At 40.1% G+C, this 18,041-nt stretch overlaps 1 pseudogene; it reads left to right on the forward strand.

Moving 5' to 3' along the window:
• Positions 1-16,087: 16,087 nt before the first annotated feature.
• Positions 16,088-17,437, forward strand: LOC136398375 (ATP synthase subunit beta, mitochondrial pseudogene; annotated as a pseudogene).
• Positions 17,438-18,041: the final 604 nt, after the last annotated feature.

The following is an 18,041-nucleotide window of genomic DNA, read 5'->3' on the forward strand; positions in this document are numbered from 1 at the left end:
TTTGAGAAGCACTCCATACAATCGGAAGCATGAGAGGACCAACACTGCTGGAAGATTGTTCTGTATCATGTAGGACATGGGCTCAGGGTGTGAGTCCTGACTCTATTTCTCAACAGATGCACAACCTTGGGCAAGCTGCTCAACCTATCTGGCAGGAATGGCAGAAGGAACACTCATAACTTCTGAAAGTTAGGTCATAAAAGGCAATGCAGCTTCTGCCTAGCTCTTGTTCTCTTGTCCCTCTGTCTCTGTCTCTCTCTTTCTGGAGATGGCTTATTTTTGCACCAGAGGGCTGCTGGTAGCATAACAGAGGGCATTTGAGGAAAGGACTGAGTTTGTGATGTTACTTGTTCAAGATAGCATGTTATAGACCCATTTTAGAACTGAAGATGGGTTGGTAGCATCCTTACCTTACCTTACCTTACCTTACCTTACCTTACCTTACCTTACCTTACCCTAACAAAGTTGCTGTGAGATGATCCATATAAAATGTTTGTCCCAGGATCTGGACACATCATAAGTGCTCATAAGTGGTAGTTTCAATCTTACTGTTATTATTATCTCTTCCAGTTATCTATTGCTGCATAACAAATTGCCCAAACTTAGTGGCTTAAAACAAAAGGACATTTATGTTGCTCACAACACTGGCATCTGGACGGGACTCAACAGACACAGCTCGTCTCTACTGCACTAGACATCCATCAGCTGGAGCAGCAGAAAGCTAGGGCCCAAAACACCTGAAGGCTGGCTCACTCACCTGCCAGGTGTGGATGCGGACTCTCACTTGGGCCTCAGCCAGGGCCAAGACTAGAACACTTACACGATTCCTTTATGGAATCATGGCTGGAAACAGGCACAAGCATCCCCAGAAAGAGAGAGAAAGAGACAGAGGGACAGACAGAATGACAGCTGAGCATTGCCTTTTATGGCCTAGCTTTCGGAAGTCATACAGCATCACTTCTGCCACATGTTATTTATTTAAAGTGAGTCACTGAAGCTGGTCCATATTCAAAGGGAGAGAAATTAGAGTCCACCTTTTGATGGAGAAGTGCCAAAAAAAATTGTGGAAATACTCTAAAACCATCTTATCAGACACCTCCACAGTGGGCCAGTTTCTCTGCTCTTGTTTCCTGGTTCTATGGGGTAATAAGATCCAAATCCCTACCTTTATTATACCTTGTCTTTAATACTTAATTAAGTCTTTATAACCTGGTCCAGATCCTGAGGCTAGGTAACCCCTAGGCTCACTGGCTTCATCATACTGAAATGCTCAGGGGGGCAATTTTTTTTTTTGTATTTTTCTGAAGCTGGAAACGGGGAGGCAGTCAGACAGACTCCCGCATGCGCCCGACCGGGATCCACCCGGCACGCCCACCAGGGGGCGATGCTCTGCCCATTCGGGGCGTTGCTCTGTTGTGACCAGAGCCACTCTAGCACCTGAGGCAGAGGCCATGGAGCCATCCCCAGCGCCTTGGCCATCTTTGCTCCAATGGAGCCTCGGCTGCCGGAGGGGAAGAAAGAGACAGAGAGGAAGGAGAGGGGGAGGGGTGGAGAAGCAGATGGGCGCTTCTCCTGTGTGCCCTGGCTAGGAATCGAATCCGGGACTTCCGCACGCCAGGCCGATGCTCTACCACTAAGCCAACCGGCCAGGGCCCACAGGGGGGCAATTTTTGCATGGAAAATGCATGTGGGAAGGGAGAAGACAGGAATGGAAGACAGGTAACATCACAAATTCAGTCCTCCCTCCAACACCCTCTGTGCTATGCAATCAGCAGCTCTCTGGTGCAAAAACAGGCCATGATTTAGGCTGTGAGAGTCCAGCCCAGTTCAGTTGTCTCAAGCCACTGAGTCTGCAACTCACCTTGGCAGGTGGGGTCTAAGGCACAGAGGCTGGGTGACTGCCATGGGTGATGGACACAGAGCAAGGCACTCACAGTACTGGGGATCCATAAGGCTTCCTGGTGTGACCCAGAGCAGAGTGCCTTGGGACCACTCCGACAGTAGGGAGTGAACCCAGATTTTGACCAGTGACACTGCAATGACTAAGCCTTCTGTCCACAAGCACAGGGAATCTCAAGATCCCAGAAGCATGTTACCATCTCTGGCAGAGTTTGAGCTAATTGGGGGTGACATGGCAGCAGCTGTTTGTGAAAACCTAGCCAGAATGCTAATGTGAATTCTGAGGTCTCTGCTCTACCTTGGAGCCAGAGACAGAACCCTTAGGAAGGGTTCTTGGGTTCTTTGGGGGAAAGTATTCCCACTTCATGCTGTGTTTCTGGCCTTAACAGACCTGAGCTCAGAAGGCAGCAGGTCCTGTTAAGTGGGCCTCTTCAACGAGCACAGCCGTCCTCAGCCAGGGCTAACTTTGCTCCCCAGAGGACATTTGACAACATCTGAAGACATTTTGATTGTCACAACTAGGAAGAGGCATCTAGTGGGTAGAGGCCAGGGATGCTGTTAAACATCCTACAGTGCACAGTACAGCTCCTACCACAAGAATTGTTGTGCCAGTGGTGGGATTCAAATAATATTAACAACCAGTTCTTTGCCCTAATGACTGTTTTAAGTATAAAAAATCGATATACCAGAAGGTAGTTTATTATTTCATGCATTTAATATTTAAATAAGAATAATAGAAGAAGTATACAAAACTAGATCATTAGAGTTTTAAAATAGGAATGAAAATATATTAAATAATACCTGACAAAAAAAAACAATAAAACTGTTATTTAAGGTTATTTGCATATTACTTCTTGATTGGTGTCCTCACTTGCAATTTTTTTCACCTAGGGACGGAATGAACATTACTACGGGTGCTTTGAATATGCTGTTGCACAGATGAATGGTAAAAAAGAGTAAGGAATGTAAATTTGTGATTTCCACATTGTGTGGCTGCCCAGGCACCCACCTTAGAGAGAACCCTGATTACAAATGCTATTTTAACAACCGGTTCACCGAACACAACAAAAAATTAGGTATCAGTTCTGCCAAACCGGTTCCGACTGACTGAATCCCACCACTGTCAACAGTGCTGAAGCTGAGAAACTCTATGTTGACTTAAACTCCCCTCCCAGATATTCTGCAGCTCCCAAGGCTGAGAAGAAGCCAGGTCCAGCTCACAGACCTGGAAACAGTAGCTCCTTTTCTTGACTGAAGGCCACATTTTAGAGGTGAAGCAGCTTTTAAAGCTACTCAAAGGTTCTAGCCTAATGTGGCCTACCTACCCTATTAGGATAAGGGAGACGCCATAAGCAGTTCTTCCCAAAATATGTGCAGTATGGTTTTCCATCCTGCTTATACCTTAAAACTGTTGCCCAAGTCTTCATTGAAAAAAAAAAATGATCCCAAAGTACAATTCCTGGAGAGGGACCCTTCAAGTAAGGCTGTCATAACACATTTATTGAGTGCCAGCTATAGGCTAAGCGCTTAGCTTCAGCTCCTCCTAAGCTTATGCCCCCTAACCTCCAGCAGCTTTCATCTATGCACAATAAAGACCCCACTGTGGCCCTGGGGTTAGGCAGTACCATGAATTATCCAAGAATGTTCAGTTAAGGTCAGTGAGACCAAACTGTGCTATACTTTAAAAATGTTTGCATCAAAAAATTGAAATTTTTCCCTGGCCAGTTGGCTCAGTGGTAGACATCAGCCTGGCATATGGATGTCCTGGGTTTGATTCCCAGTCAGGGCACACAGGAGAAGTGACCATCTGCTTCTCCATCCCTCCACTTCTCACCTCTCTCTCTCTGGCTCCCCTCCCATCACTTAATAAATAAAATTTAAAAATCAAAACTTTACTTGACTAGACAACTCAATCAGCATATCCTCTATAGTCAATATATCAGTCAGGGTTCTCCAGAGAAACAGAACCTATAGGGTGTGTGTTTAGAGAGAGAAAGATCAATTTTGAGGAATTGGCTCACTCGGCTGTGGGGGTTGGTAAGTCCTGAATCTGCAGGGCGGGATAGCGGGCTGGAGACCTAGGGAAGAACTGATGCTGTAGCTCAAGTCTAAGAGCACCTGGAGGCAGGATTCCCTCTTCCTCAGGGGACCTCAGTCTTTTCTCTCAAGACTTTCAACTGATTGGATGAGGCCCACCCACATTATAGAAGTATATACTACTTTACTCTTAGTCTACTGATTTAACTGCTAATCTCAGCTAAAAAATACCTCCAGACTGGTGTCTGGCCAAACAACTAGATGCTGTAGTCTCCCCATTTTAACACATAAAATTAACCACTAGGAGAACAGTATACATTCTTTAGGATCTTGATTAACATTCTCTCTATATAAACACCTTCAGGACCCTCTATTGCATTCAGTTCTTTAAGGCAGCTAAAAGAGGAAATTTATAAACCTGAAAGAATTTATAGAATAATGATGGGTTTTTAAACCACTTTATTGAGGAAATTTCAAGCTTATACAGAACAGGAGAGGATAGCGTGAAGAATCTTCTATTCAATTGGTTCAATTTCAACGACCATCAGCTTATGGCCTTGTTGTTTAATCTACCTCCTCTCCACAAACAGACTCACATACACTTTCTTCTGGAGCTAAAAGCAAATGTCAACCATTCCACCTGTAAATATTTTATTACGTATCACTAACAGATAGTACTTTTTAATTTTTTTTAATTTATTGATTTTTAGAGAGAGAGAAGGGAGAGAGAGAGAGAGAGAGAGAGAGAGAGAGAGAGAAGGGGGAGGAGCAGGAAGCATCAACTCCCATATGTGCCTTGACCAGGCAAGCCCAAGGTTTCAAACCAGCAACCTCAGTGTTCCAGGTCAACGCTTTATCCCACTGCGCCACCACAGGTCAGGCCCAGATAGTACTTTTGAAATGTAACCATAACACTATTGTCCCACCCAACAAAACTAACATCATCTAATATACAGTCCATTTGAGTTTTTCTAATTGTCTCGAAAACATTGTTTTTCACTTGCTGACAAATAATCAGAGAAATATTGACCTTCTAGAGAATCAAAACACAGAAACAAAAGGGTTTTGTTTGCCTTAAGACTTATCAGTGAGAATGTCCCTTCCTTCCTATTTCCACCTCACCCATCATTCTCTATGTCAGTGGTTCTCAAAGTGCGTGCCAGGGCACACTGGTGAGCCTTAGAAGATTTCCAGGTGTGCCATATGGTACTCAAGAGAAATATGTGCCTGTTGGGGACCAAAAAACCAACAGGGTTTTTGGAGTTTAGATTTTTGGGGGACAGAGGTGTGGGAAATTTGCTGGAAACTGACAGTCTGCCCAACCCCCCACCTCACTTGCCTGATTAGGTTACAAAAGGCTGTCAAGCTGTGGTGCTGAATTGTTTACACTACCCCCATGTTCCCTGGAAAGACTGGAGGCAAGTTTCTTCTATCCTTCGTTTGGTGTAAAGTTAAGGTGATATGTATGGTGGGGGTTTTCTGCACTCAACACAATTAAGAGTAAAAATAGAGGAATTCTTCAATGTATTGACGAGGAAATGAGAGTTTGCTTTTCAAATATATGCCCAAACATTGAAAAAATCACTAGGACACATCAGGCTCATGTTTCTCATAAACATAAGAATGAAAAAACTTAATACATTCGAGCTGAGACCTGACAAATTTACTAAATCTTACTAAGAATGTATTTATATATACAAAAAGATAACTTTTTTGTCATTTTTTAATTTTTTAACCCCTTTTTTACAAATTCTAAAAAGCAAAACTTAAAAAATGTAACATAAAAATGTTTTTTAATGTCAGAATAAATTTAACTTTGTCGTATTTATTTCATTTAATTACCATAAAAAAGCACGCTGAGACTTGATTTTTTTTTAATATTTGACTTAATTATTATAACATATTTCTCAGAAATTTGTATATAGTGCACCTACAATTATTTGTAGGATTTTAAATGCACCCCGACTTCAAAAAGTTTGAGAACCACTGCTCTACGCAGAAGCAGGAGTCAAGGGGACAATTTCAGAGTGCTGATGAGGCAAGTGTCCTAGAACCATGCAGGTAGGATTGGAGAGGCATAGTCCTGACACCAACTTCTCCAGGAGATCTCCTCCTCATCAGAAAAGCAACCCTTTCTATGTCTGCAGTCTACATAGGGCCAAGAGGTCAGAGAACACATCATTACTGAAGAGTCAGCAACACCCACTGCAGACCTTCAGTGATGCTTCATGGGCCACAACATTCAAGTATCTTAGGACATACCTAGGGTGGGCTCCCTGGAGAACTTGGGTTCTGAAGAGTGAGGGAAACAGGCACACTTGGGTATTTGAATGTGCAAATACATAACTACTTTACTCTAAAACACTGAGAGGGTTCTGTGTATATAAAATTATTCATATATATATCATCAAGCAGAAGACATGGAAAAGCCCTCCGGAAACCTTGGGACTTCCCTTCAACCAGCCAAGGAGAAATGCAACAGAGACTATCAGAATTCCTTCCTAGAGTTTTGCACACTGAATAACAAAATCTGTGTCCAAGCTACAGGGTCTAATAAAAATAAGACTATGTGCTGATTATAGGTTTAAATAAAAAAAGAATTTTGTTTAAACCCAATCAGCCCTGCTGATTAAAATAGCTTTTAACACCTTTAATTAACTCAATTTTTAGCACGTGTTTGCTTCTCCAGGTATGAAAAATTATGTTATCTGCCTACAGATACTTTAGGAATCCTTTCCTATTCTTATAAAATAAGTTCTCAATTCCAGAGGTTTGGCCTCTGGAGGCAGTATCAAAGGCTCTGGAATCAGATCCCACACTTAAATTCTTCATAGCTCTTTGACCTTGGACAACCTAGCCTTTTTGATGTCGTTTCTCTCTCTACAAACTGAAGACAAGAGCGTGTCTGTTATGGAGCTATTATGTTGATGTAACAAGATAACATATTCCCATTCAAAAAAAATTTATTAAGTGCTAGGCACTCTTCAAGGAGAGAAAAGTTAAGGGAAACCTGAATGATGAGGCTTCAGCCATGCAAAAATTTTGGGGAAAAGCATTTCAGGCAGAGAGAACAGAAAATGCCACTGGTCAAGAGCAAGTACAGCCTGACCAGGTGGTGATACAGTGGATAGAGTGTTGGACTGAGGATAACAGAGGAACACAGAGAACCCAGGTTCAAAACCCCAAGGTCGCTGGCTTAAGCACATGCTCAATCCGGCTTAAGCACAGGATCACCAGCTTGAGCGAGGGGTCACTGGCTTGAGCATAGGATCAGAGATGTGACCCCGTGGTTGCTGGCTTGAGCCCAAGGTCGCTGGCTTGAGCAAAGGGTCACTCGCTGTGCTTTAGCCCCCCAGTCAAGGCACATATGAGAAAGCATCAACGAACAACTAAGTTACTGCAAGGAAGAATTGATGCTTCACATCTGTCTCCCTTCCTGTTTGTCCCTATCTGTCCCTCTCTCTGACTCTCTCTGTCTCTGTCAAAAAAGAAAAAAAAAAGAGCAGGTACAAGTTTGGGGTTTGAGAGGTAGAAAATGAAGCAAGAGAATGTGTAACACATGGATACTGAGACAGGGAGACCTGAGTATGAGTCTAGTAGGACTTGAGAAGCAGTTTGGATTCATTCTAATTGTAGGTTTCAAGCACAGTGTATGCTACTCTGATTTAGATTAACATTTCAAAATATGATTTAGGTTAAAATTCCACTTTTCATAGAAATTATTGGAAAGGGGTAAGAAGAAGAATGGTAGGGTCATTTAGAGTGACCCAGCAGGGAGAGGACAGGAGCATAAGCTAGGTCTTCAGCAGTGCCAATGAGGAGAGGTAGTCGGATTCAGAATACAGTTTTCAAATAAATCTACCAAGACTAGCTAGATAAATGTAAAGAGAAAAAGGGGAAAAAAAGTATGAAGAATTATTTCTGTGTCTGAGGTCCCAGAGAGTGGATAAGATGGTGGTACCACTTCTGAGACAGAAAAGACTTGGGAGAAGCAGCCTTGAGGAGGTAGAAAAGCAGGTCTGTTTTGGCCACTGAAGTCCAAGGTATTCAATAAACATCTAAGTAGAGATGTCAAGTGGGCAAGTGAATTTAAGAATCTAGAGACCCAGGGGGAAATCAAGCTATTGGGAGTCTTCAGTATACAGATGGTGTTGAAAACAAAGAGTCTGGATGGGACCCTTAAGGAGAAAAAAGAGGAAAGGTAAGATCCAGAGCTGAGTCTTAGAATATCCCAACATTTATAGGTCAGCTATAGGTAGAAGATATGGGGAAGGAGCAGCTAGTGAGATTCAGGGAAACCAGACAAATAAAAATGGAATGAAAATTGAGAAAAATTTTTCCAAAAGAAAAGAGTAGTCAACTTTGCCAAATATTGCTAAAAGATAGAGTAAAAAGAGCATAGCCGTGAACTATGGTTCTTAACAAGACAGCAGTCTTTACTAGCCTCAGTAATAAGAGTTTCAGTGTTATGGTGGGGTTGAAAGCCTGGCTGAGATGCAGGAAAGAAGGAAAGGGGAAGAAGTGGAGCAGACATCATGGTGTCGTTTTTCTGGGAAGAAGAAGAGAAATGAGTTAGTAACTAGATAGGTACAAAGATCAAAGGAGAGTCAAGGACACTTCAATGTGCCATGAGAATGTGGCAGAAAGGGAGAAATTGATAATGCTGGATAGAAAGGTGATCTTTGTAAAAGTTCTCTTTTTGTTAATAATTCATGTGTATATATGCATTTATTTCTACTGTATATTTCACCTAGGGATTCCTTAACTTAGTCTTTCTTTTTTTGATATTAATATAAAACTAGAGATACAGTAAAAAAATTACACATTTTAATAAGAAGAGCATCTAATCCTCTATGAGAAAATGCCCTGAAAGGACTGGTTTATTGGGATATATTAGATCCTTCAATATGGAAATTCTCACAGCCTTAAAATTATTCATTCCTGATGTTCTCCATGTATACCAGATAACATAGCCACTTATATATGACCTGAGCTCCTGACAAACTGAGTTACAACTCTCCAAGGGCTTTGTTCCAAGCTGCTGTACCTTGTATGTTCACACCACCCCCAACATGTCCACCCCAGGAAGAGCCTCCTGCTATGTTCCCTAAGAAGCCTCCTTCCCTTGGGTCTGAGCCAACCTCTGTAGATTTCTGCTCCATGTTTTCATTTTATAAAGGTAATTAGGATCCAAGGGAATGTTACAAAGATTACATGAAACTAACTCTGTGTAACTGAAATTTATTTAACAAAAATAATAATGATTTTTTTAATGTGTACACTTCGAGAAAATAAAAGCAATACTGTAAAGAACACAGAAGAAATCGAAATTCAACAAGATAACACCCCCCACAACCACCATTACCATTTTTCTCAATGTCCTCCAGACTTGCTGTAATCCTGAATTTTCCTGCTGCAGAGACCTGATTTAGGACAGCAGGATTAGTCCTACACAGCCCTGGTTTGGTTTACTACAGTGACTCTCACAAGGGGCTTGCCTCATTGTCTTCTATATTTCCGTGTTTCACACAAACAATGGCACTGTAGAGGCCCTGTTTATGTGTGTGAAATGAATGAATAAGGAAATGTATACCTGTCTGGAAAAGAGCAACAGCAAGAATAATGCCGTTTCCTGGCATCACTGAGATGAAGAAATTAAGATGCATAAGGAAAGACAATCTCACCTGTTCTGAAGGGGGAGCATGGAGTACTAGAAGGTTCATGATATTAGCTTTAAAACAGGTCCAAATAGAAGTGACACTTCAAATCAATGTGAAAATACATTTTAAATGAATATGGCTGAGATAATTGATAAATAATATAAGAAAAACTAAAGTTAAAGTCTTATTTTCATGCCCTATGAAACTATATAAGAACTAGAAGACCATGTAGGTAAGCACAGCCTTGGAATAAGAACAGGACAACAAAGACATAGCTACAAAAGAAAGGATAAATTGCTAGACAACACAAAATGAAAAAGACCTTTACAGATTGAAAGGCAAATGGAAAACTATTTTGAAGTATTTAGTTGATAGTTTCAATATATAGAGTTCTTATGAATCAATAAGAGAAAAACACTAACTGGCAAAGGAAATGAAAAATGTAATTTATAAAGAAAAAAGTAAAAATTGACAGTTCATTCTGATTTCATAAGTATTGCAGAACTTAAAGTCACTAGGACTTAAGAAAGGCAAATTAAAAGACAACTTTTTTTTTTTTTTTTTTTTTGCCTACACGGTTAACAAAAGATTAAAAAGGATACTAGCCATTTTTTATGACAATAGAAAAAAAATAGGTGTTTTTATGCTGATGATTGAATTGTATATGGGAATAACTATCCTATGGGTCAAGTTAGCAATATATGTCAAAAGTCTTTAAAATGTGCATGCTCATTTACTCATCATTTCCAAAATTAAGATTTTATCAAGAGAAGTATTTAGACTTAATGTGCAACAATGTGCAAAAATGTTAACTGTGGTAATATTTGGTAATGATCTTTTGGGTTATTTTCCTTTGTACTTTTCATTATTTCCAAGTGCTTTGAACTGAACTTAGATATTTTAATTAAAGGTAAATAGTAAATTAGGACTTTTAGTTAAAAATGGCAGATCGAATGTTAATATTTACCTCCATTTCCTCCTCAAAGCTAACTAAAGGAACATGTGATTTTTATGGCACAGACCCAAAAAGGCAGTGAGAATGGGAAAAGAACATTTTGGAAGCTGTAAGTAAAGGAAGAGAAGTAACTGATTTAGCAAAACTGAAGGAAGAACAGGGAAAGCCAGGATGCCACCTGATACACATAGTAGACCTTCAGAGAGCCCCGCACTTGGCAGCACCAGGTTCTCTTGACATGAAGAAAATACAGGGCTGGAAACAGAAGGTTTGGTTGAAAGTCTGTTTGGAAAGTAGACCCCACAGCTGTTCTTCCTAACTCCCACCAACAGCAGGAACCTGGAGGGTTTAACCAAACCTCTATGAGCTAGGTAAATCAGGCAGAAGTGAGGGCAGGAGGACGATATGAAGAGAAGGACTAAGCAAAAGTGGACACATTGACTATCTGGGTCCCCAGCTTTCTTTCCCCTCCAACTCTAAGGATAGCAGCCAAGCTTTCAATCCCAGGAAAAAGACTCAAAAGTTCTTCTCTAGAAATACAAATGGCCAACAGATATATGAAAAGATGCTCATCTTCTTTAGTTATTAGAGAAATGCAAATCAAAACTGCAATGAGATACCACCTCACACCTGTTAGATTAGCTATTATTAACAAGACAGGTAATAGCAAATGTTGGAGAGGCTGTGGAGAAAAAGGAACCCTCATACACTGTTGGTGGGAATGTAAAGTAGTACAACCATTAGGGAAGAAAGTATGGTGGTTCCTCAAAAAACTGAAAATAGAACTACCTTATGACCCAGCAATCCCTCTACTGGGTATATACCCCAAAAACTCAGAAACATTGATACGTAAAGATACATGCAACCTCATGTTTATTGCAGCATTGTTCATAGTGGCCAGGACATGGAAATAACCAAAAAGCCCGTCAATAGATGACTGGATAAAGAAGATGTGGCACATATACACTATGGAATACTACTCAGCCATAAGAAATGATGACATCAGATCATTTACAGCAAAATGGTGGGATCTTGATAACATTATACAAAGTGAAATAAGTAAATCAGAAAAAAACAGGAACTGCATTATTCCATACATAGGTGGGACATAAAAGTGAGACTAAGAGACATTGATAAGAGTGTGGTGGTTACGGGGGGAGGGGGGAGAGGAAGAGGGAAAGGGGGAGGGGGAAGGACACAAAGAAAACTAGATAGAAGGTGACAGAGGACAATCTGACTTTGGGTGATGGGTATGCAACATAATTGAACAACAAGATAACCTGGACATGTTATCTTTGAATATATGTATCCTGATTTATTGATGTCGCCCCATTAAAAAAAATATTATATAAAAAAAAGTTCTTCTCTTGAAAAGAACAAACTTGGTTGTCAAATAAGAGGACTCTTGGGGGATGGGTGAAAAAGGTGAAGGGATTAAGAAGTATAAATTGGCAGTTATGAAAATAGTTGTGTGGTGTAAAGCACAGCATAGGGAATGCTGTCAATAACATTGTAATAACTATGTATGTTACCAGGTGGGTACTAAACTTATCAGATGTTTGCTTCATAAGTTACATAAATGTCTAACCACTATGCTGTACACCTAAAACTAATATAAAATAATATTGAATATCAACTGTAATTGAAAAAAATTTTAAAGATTAAAGCTTTAGGAAGGAAGGAAGGAAGGAAGGAAGGAAGGAAGGAAGGAAGGAAGGAAGGAAGGAAGGAAGGAAGGAAGGAAGGAAGGAAGGAAGGAGGGAAGGAAGGAAGGAAAATCTTTTTTTGTTTGTTTGGGTTTTGTTTGTTTGTTTGTTTTATTTTATTTTATTAATTTTACTAGGGTGACATCAATAAATCAGGGTACATATGTTCAAAGAAAACATGTCCAGGTTATCTTGTCAATCAATTATGTTGCTTACCCATCACCCAAAGTCAGATTGTTCTCTGTCACCTTCTATCTAGTTTTCTTTGTGTCCCTCCCCCTCCCCCTTTCCCTCTCCCTCTCCGCCCACCCCCTGTAACCACCACACTCTTATCAATGTCTCTTAGTCTCACTTTTATATCCCACCTATGTATGGAATAATGCAGTTCCTGGTTTTTTCTGATTTACTTATTTCACTTCGTATAATGTTATCAAGATCCCACCATTTTGCTGTAAATGATCTGATGTCATCATTTCTTATGGCTGAGTAGTATTCCATAGTGTATATGTGCCACATCTTCTTTTTCCAGTCATCTATTGATGGGTTTTTTGGTTGTTTCCATGTCCTGGCCACTGTGAACAATGCTGCAATGAACATGGGGCTGCATGTGTCTTTACGTATCAATGTTTCTGAGTTTTGGGGCTATATACCCAGTAGAGGGATTGTTGGGTCATAAGGTAGTTCTATTTTCAGTTTTTTGAGGGACCACCATACTTTCTTCCCTAATGGTTGTACTACTTTACATTCCCACCAACAGTGAATGAGGGTTCCTTTTTCTCCACAGCCTCTCCAACATTTGCTATTACCTGTCTTGTTAATAATAGCTAATCTAACAGGTGTGAGGTGGTATCTCATTGCAGTTTTGATTTGCATTTCTCTAATAACTAATGAAGATGAGCATCTCTTTATATATCTGTTGGCCATTTGTATTTCTTCCTGAGAGAAGTGTCTGTTCATTCCTCTTCCCATTTTTTAATTGGATTGTTTGTTTGTTTGTTGTTGAGTTTTATGAGTTCTTTGTATATTTTGGATATTAGGCTCTTATCTGAGCTGTTGTTTGAAAATATCATTTCCCATTTAGTTGGCTGTCTGTTTATTTTGTTGTCAGTTTCTCTTGCTAAGCAAAAACTTCTTAGTCTGATGTAGTCCCATTCATTAATTTTTACCTTCACTTCCCTTGCCTTTGGAGTCAAATTCATAAAATGCTCTTTAAAACCCTGGTCCATGAGTTTAGAACCTATGTCTTCTTCTATGTACTTTATTGTTTCAGGTCTTATATTTAGATCTTTGATCCATTTTGAATTAATTTTAGTACATGGGGACAAACTGTAGTCGAGTTTCATTCTTTTGCATGTGGCTTTCCAGTTTTCCCAGCACCATTTGTTAAAGAGGCTTTCTTTTCTCCATTGTGTGTTGTTGGCCCCTTTATCAAAAATTATTTGATCATATATATGTGGTTTTATTTCTGGACTTTCTATTCTGTTCCATTTGTCTGAGTGTCTATTTTTCTGCCAATACCATGCTGTTTTGATTGTCGTGGCCCTATAATATAGTTTGAAGTCAGGTATTGTAATGCCCCCAGCTTCATTCTTTTTCTTTTTTTTTTTTTTTTTTTTTTAAGGTAAGATTTCCTTTGGGGTTATTTTTTGGGGTTTTTTTTATTTTTTTTATTTTTTTTTACAGAGACAGAGAGTGAGTCAGAGAGAGGGATAGACAGGGACAGACAGACAGGAATGGAGAAAGATGAGAAGCATCAATCATTATTTTTTCATTGCGCATTGCAACACCTTAGTTGTTCATTGATTGCTTTTCTCATATGTGCCTTGACTGCGGGCCTTCAGCAGACCGAGCAACCCCCTGCTGGAGCCAGCGACCTTGGGTTCAAGCTGGTGAGCTTTGCTCAAACCAGATGAGCTCGTGCTCAAGCTGACGACCTCAGGGTCTCAAACCTGGGTCCTCTGCATCCCAGTCCGACGCTCTATCCACTGCGCCACCACCTGGTCAGGCTTCATTCTTTTTCTTTAGGATTGCTTTGGCTATTTGGGGTTTTTTATAGTTCCATATAAATCTGATGATTTTTTGTTCCATTTCTTTAAAAAATGTCATTGGAATTTTGATGGGAATTACATTAAATTTGTATATTGCTTTGGGTAATATGGCCATCTTGATTATATTTATTCTTCCTAACCAAGAACAAGGAATATTAGAAGGATAATCTTAACACAGAAGAGAATGAAAAGAAATCCCACATATATGAAGGAAACAACAAAAATTAACAATGTTAGATTTGGTATTTGGCATGTTGTGTTTGTTACAGTATAAACTACACTTTTTTTTCTTTCTTTAAAAAATAGCCAAATAAAAATAGAAAAATTGAGGAAAAAGGAAATCCCAGAATGATAGTAGTGCAGCAGGTCTAAATAACAATTAAGTCCAAATTAGAACCTAGAAAATTTTAGCAAGATCTAATAAAAAAAGTGTACTCATAAATAAAATGGATCCCCTGAAAGGAATAGTACAATGTTTAAGTGGATAATTTTCTGCATGAAAATATAAAATGATGACTGCATAAAGTAGCAATAAAGTAAGTAGTTACAATATTCTGTCCCTCTTCTCTATTCCTGAACTCATTCTTTCTGGGTTTTTTTTTTTTTTCTTCTTTTTAATTTTATTTTTCTTTTCCTTCAGGAGCTTGCTTTAGTTAACTTACAATCTCAGTTCCTCTTCAGTTTTGCAATTAGATTACATGGTTTTCAATGAACACGTATCCATACAATCTTAGTTTTGTAACTCTGGATATTGGCTTTCAGTTTTTAGAATCATTTTCATGGTAAAGCATAAAGGATATACATGGTTAAAGAAGAGAATATATGTTATAAACCAGACACTGAAAGGAAACAGTGTGAATGGCAGGGGTTAGGAGATAGATCAAGGTGGAACAGTGAAGGGAAATGTAAAGAATTCAGGGAAACTCTAAAATTGATAGGTCAAGCCCTGGTCGGTTGGCTCAGCGGTAGAGCGTCGGCCTGGCGTGCGGGGGACCCAGGTTCGATTCCCGGCCAGGGCACATAGGAGAGGCGCCCATTTGCTTCTCCACACCCCCCCCCCCTCCTTCCTCTCTGTCTCTCTCTTCCCCTCCCGAAGCCAAGGCTCTATTGGAGCAAAGATGGCCTGGGTGCTGGGGATGGCTCCTTGGCCTCTGCCCCAGGCGCTAGAGTGGCTCTGGTCGTGGCACAGCGACGCCCCGGAGGGGCAGAGCATGCCCCCTGGGGGGCAGAGCGTTGCCCCTGGTGGGCGTGCCGGGTGGATCCTGGTCGGGCGCATGCGGGAGTCTGTCTGACTGTCTCTCCCCATTTCCAGCTTCAGAAAAATACAAAAAATAAAATAAAAAAATTAAAAAAATAAAATTGATAGGTCAAGATATAAAAGTTTAAAAATACTATTTAAAGTTATTAGTTGTGACCAAGAGAAGAACTAAAAATAAAATGTGACTAGCAGAAAGTAAAGAGGAGTAAAGGAAAGAAAGATAAATTGATCATTGTTATGGTGGAAAACTATAGATACTGCCTAAAAACTTAATAATCAAGAAATAAATTCTTATTGTTTAGAATTATGGCAATAACAAAACTAAAAGGGAAAGTTTTACAAGTTATCTCTAAAGAAGAGAATGGGCTGAGATATCTAGAAAAGAATAAAAGCTATGACATTTCATTTATACAATTTCATTCTTTCTCTCATATCATTTAAAATATTTCTTATACCATTACCATGTAAAGGCATTCATTTTTATAAAGTAAAACACACATGCAAGTCTCCACCCAGACTCCGCCATGGGGGATCGTGTGGGTCATGTTGCTGCAGCCTCAGTCTCTGGGGCATTGCAGGGACTGAGTCCTTCAGCACCTTTACCACAAGCTCAGCTCTTACAGTGGGCTGCCCCCAGCAGCGCTCTAACCTGGTGAGCGCACAGTAAGGACCATTGCCATGGATGGTATAAAAGGCTTGGTTAGAGCCAGAAAGTCTTGGATTCCGGAGTGCCAATCAAACTTTCTGTTTGTCCTGAGACCTTGGGCAGAATTACAAATGTCACTGAAGAACCTATTGATGAGAAAGGACCCATCAAAACCAATTTGCTCCTATTCATGCTGAGGCTCCTGAGTTCATAGAGATTAGTATTGAGCAGGAAATTTTGGTTACTGGTATCAAGGTTGTGGATCTCCTGGCTCCCTATGCCAAGAATGGCAAAATTGGGCTCTTCAGTGGTTGTAGGAGTTGGCAAGACTGTACTGTTCTGTAGTTAATCCACAATACCACCAAAGCCCATGGAGTTTATTCTGTTTGTCAGTGTTGGTGAGAGAACCTGTGAGAGTAGTGACTTATACCATGAAATGACTGAGTCTCATGCTATGAATTTAAAGATGCTACCTCTAAGCGCTGGTGTATGGTCAAATGAATGAACCACCTGATGCATGTGCACAGGTAGCTCTGACTGGACTGATTGTGTAGCTGAATACTTCAGAGATCAAGAAGGTCAAAATGTACTGTTGTTTATCGGGAACATGTCTGCTTCACCCAGGCTGGCTCAGAGGTGCCTGCTTTATTGGACAGAATCTTTTCTGCTGTAAACTCAGCCTACCCTGGCCACTGAGATGTGTACCTGCAGGAAAGGCTCACCACCACCAAGAAAGGATCTAGCACTTCTGTACAGACTATCTATATACTTGCTGATTACTTGACCAACCCTGCCCCTGCCACTACCTTTTCCCATTTGGATGCTACCACTGTATTTTCCTGTGATATTGCTGAACTAGGCATCTACCCAGCTATGGATGCTCTATACTTCACCTCTTGCATCATAAATATCAACATTGTTGACAGTGAGCAATATGATATTGTCCATGGGGTACAAAAAATCCTATAGGACTACAAATCCTTCCAGAACTTTCTGAGAAAGACAAGTTGACTGTATCCTATACACAGAAAATACAGCATTTCTTGTTTTAGGTGAGGTCTTCACAGGATGTATGGAGAAGGCAGTATCCCTGAAGAAGGCCATTAAAAGAGTCCAGCAGATTCTGGCAGATGAATATGACTGTCTCCCAGAATACGACTTCTTTATGGTGGAACCCCTTGTAGAAGCTGTGACAAAAGCTGATAAGTTAGCAGAAGAGCTTTTGTGAGGGGTCTCCAGGACTCTTTCTCAAGGCTGTCCCTCTCCTTGTTCCTAATCTAAAAATTTCAGTTCTCTCTGTAAGCCTCACCAGAGTCTTGATTGAAGACATTGTGTTCTGTCTGAAGAGTATTTAAGGTTTTCAACAAATGTATATTCCTTAAAACACACATACACAGGTACACTTGCAAAAAGTAATGCGCTATTTAAAATTAAGATCATAAATCCCTAAATATGAGTTAATACTTTCTTGGCTGCAGTCTCCCATTGATTGGATGATCTGTGAGAACCCTCCAGCTCAACATTCAAGATTCAATGACCTGGGCTCCCACCAAGGCTCTCAAGAAAAGGCTACAAATTTGACTTCAGAAAAGGTCAACACCATCTCTTCTAGAATCACATTGTCAGTGCTTTTGACACCCAACCTTATAAGTAGAGGAAGTATCTAAGAGCATTTCTGCTCCCTTAGTTAACTTACAATATCAGAGATAGAATGGGTGTTTTTGGAAAGAATCCAGAAGACAATGTTTTCCCTGAGGTCTGTTTTGACAGAGATTATCTTTCCTATAAGATTTATACTCTATTTTTACATTAAGTATCCCACTTAATGTTCA

Source organism: Saccopteryx leptura, chromosome 3, assembly GCF_036850995.1.
Source record: "Saccopteryx leptura isolate mSacLep1 chromosome 3, mSacLep1_pri_phased_curated, whole genome shotgun sequence".
Classification (NCBI taxonomy): Eukaryota; Metazoa; Chordata; class Mammalia; order Chiroptera; family Emballonuridae; genus Saccopteryx; species Saccopteryx leptura.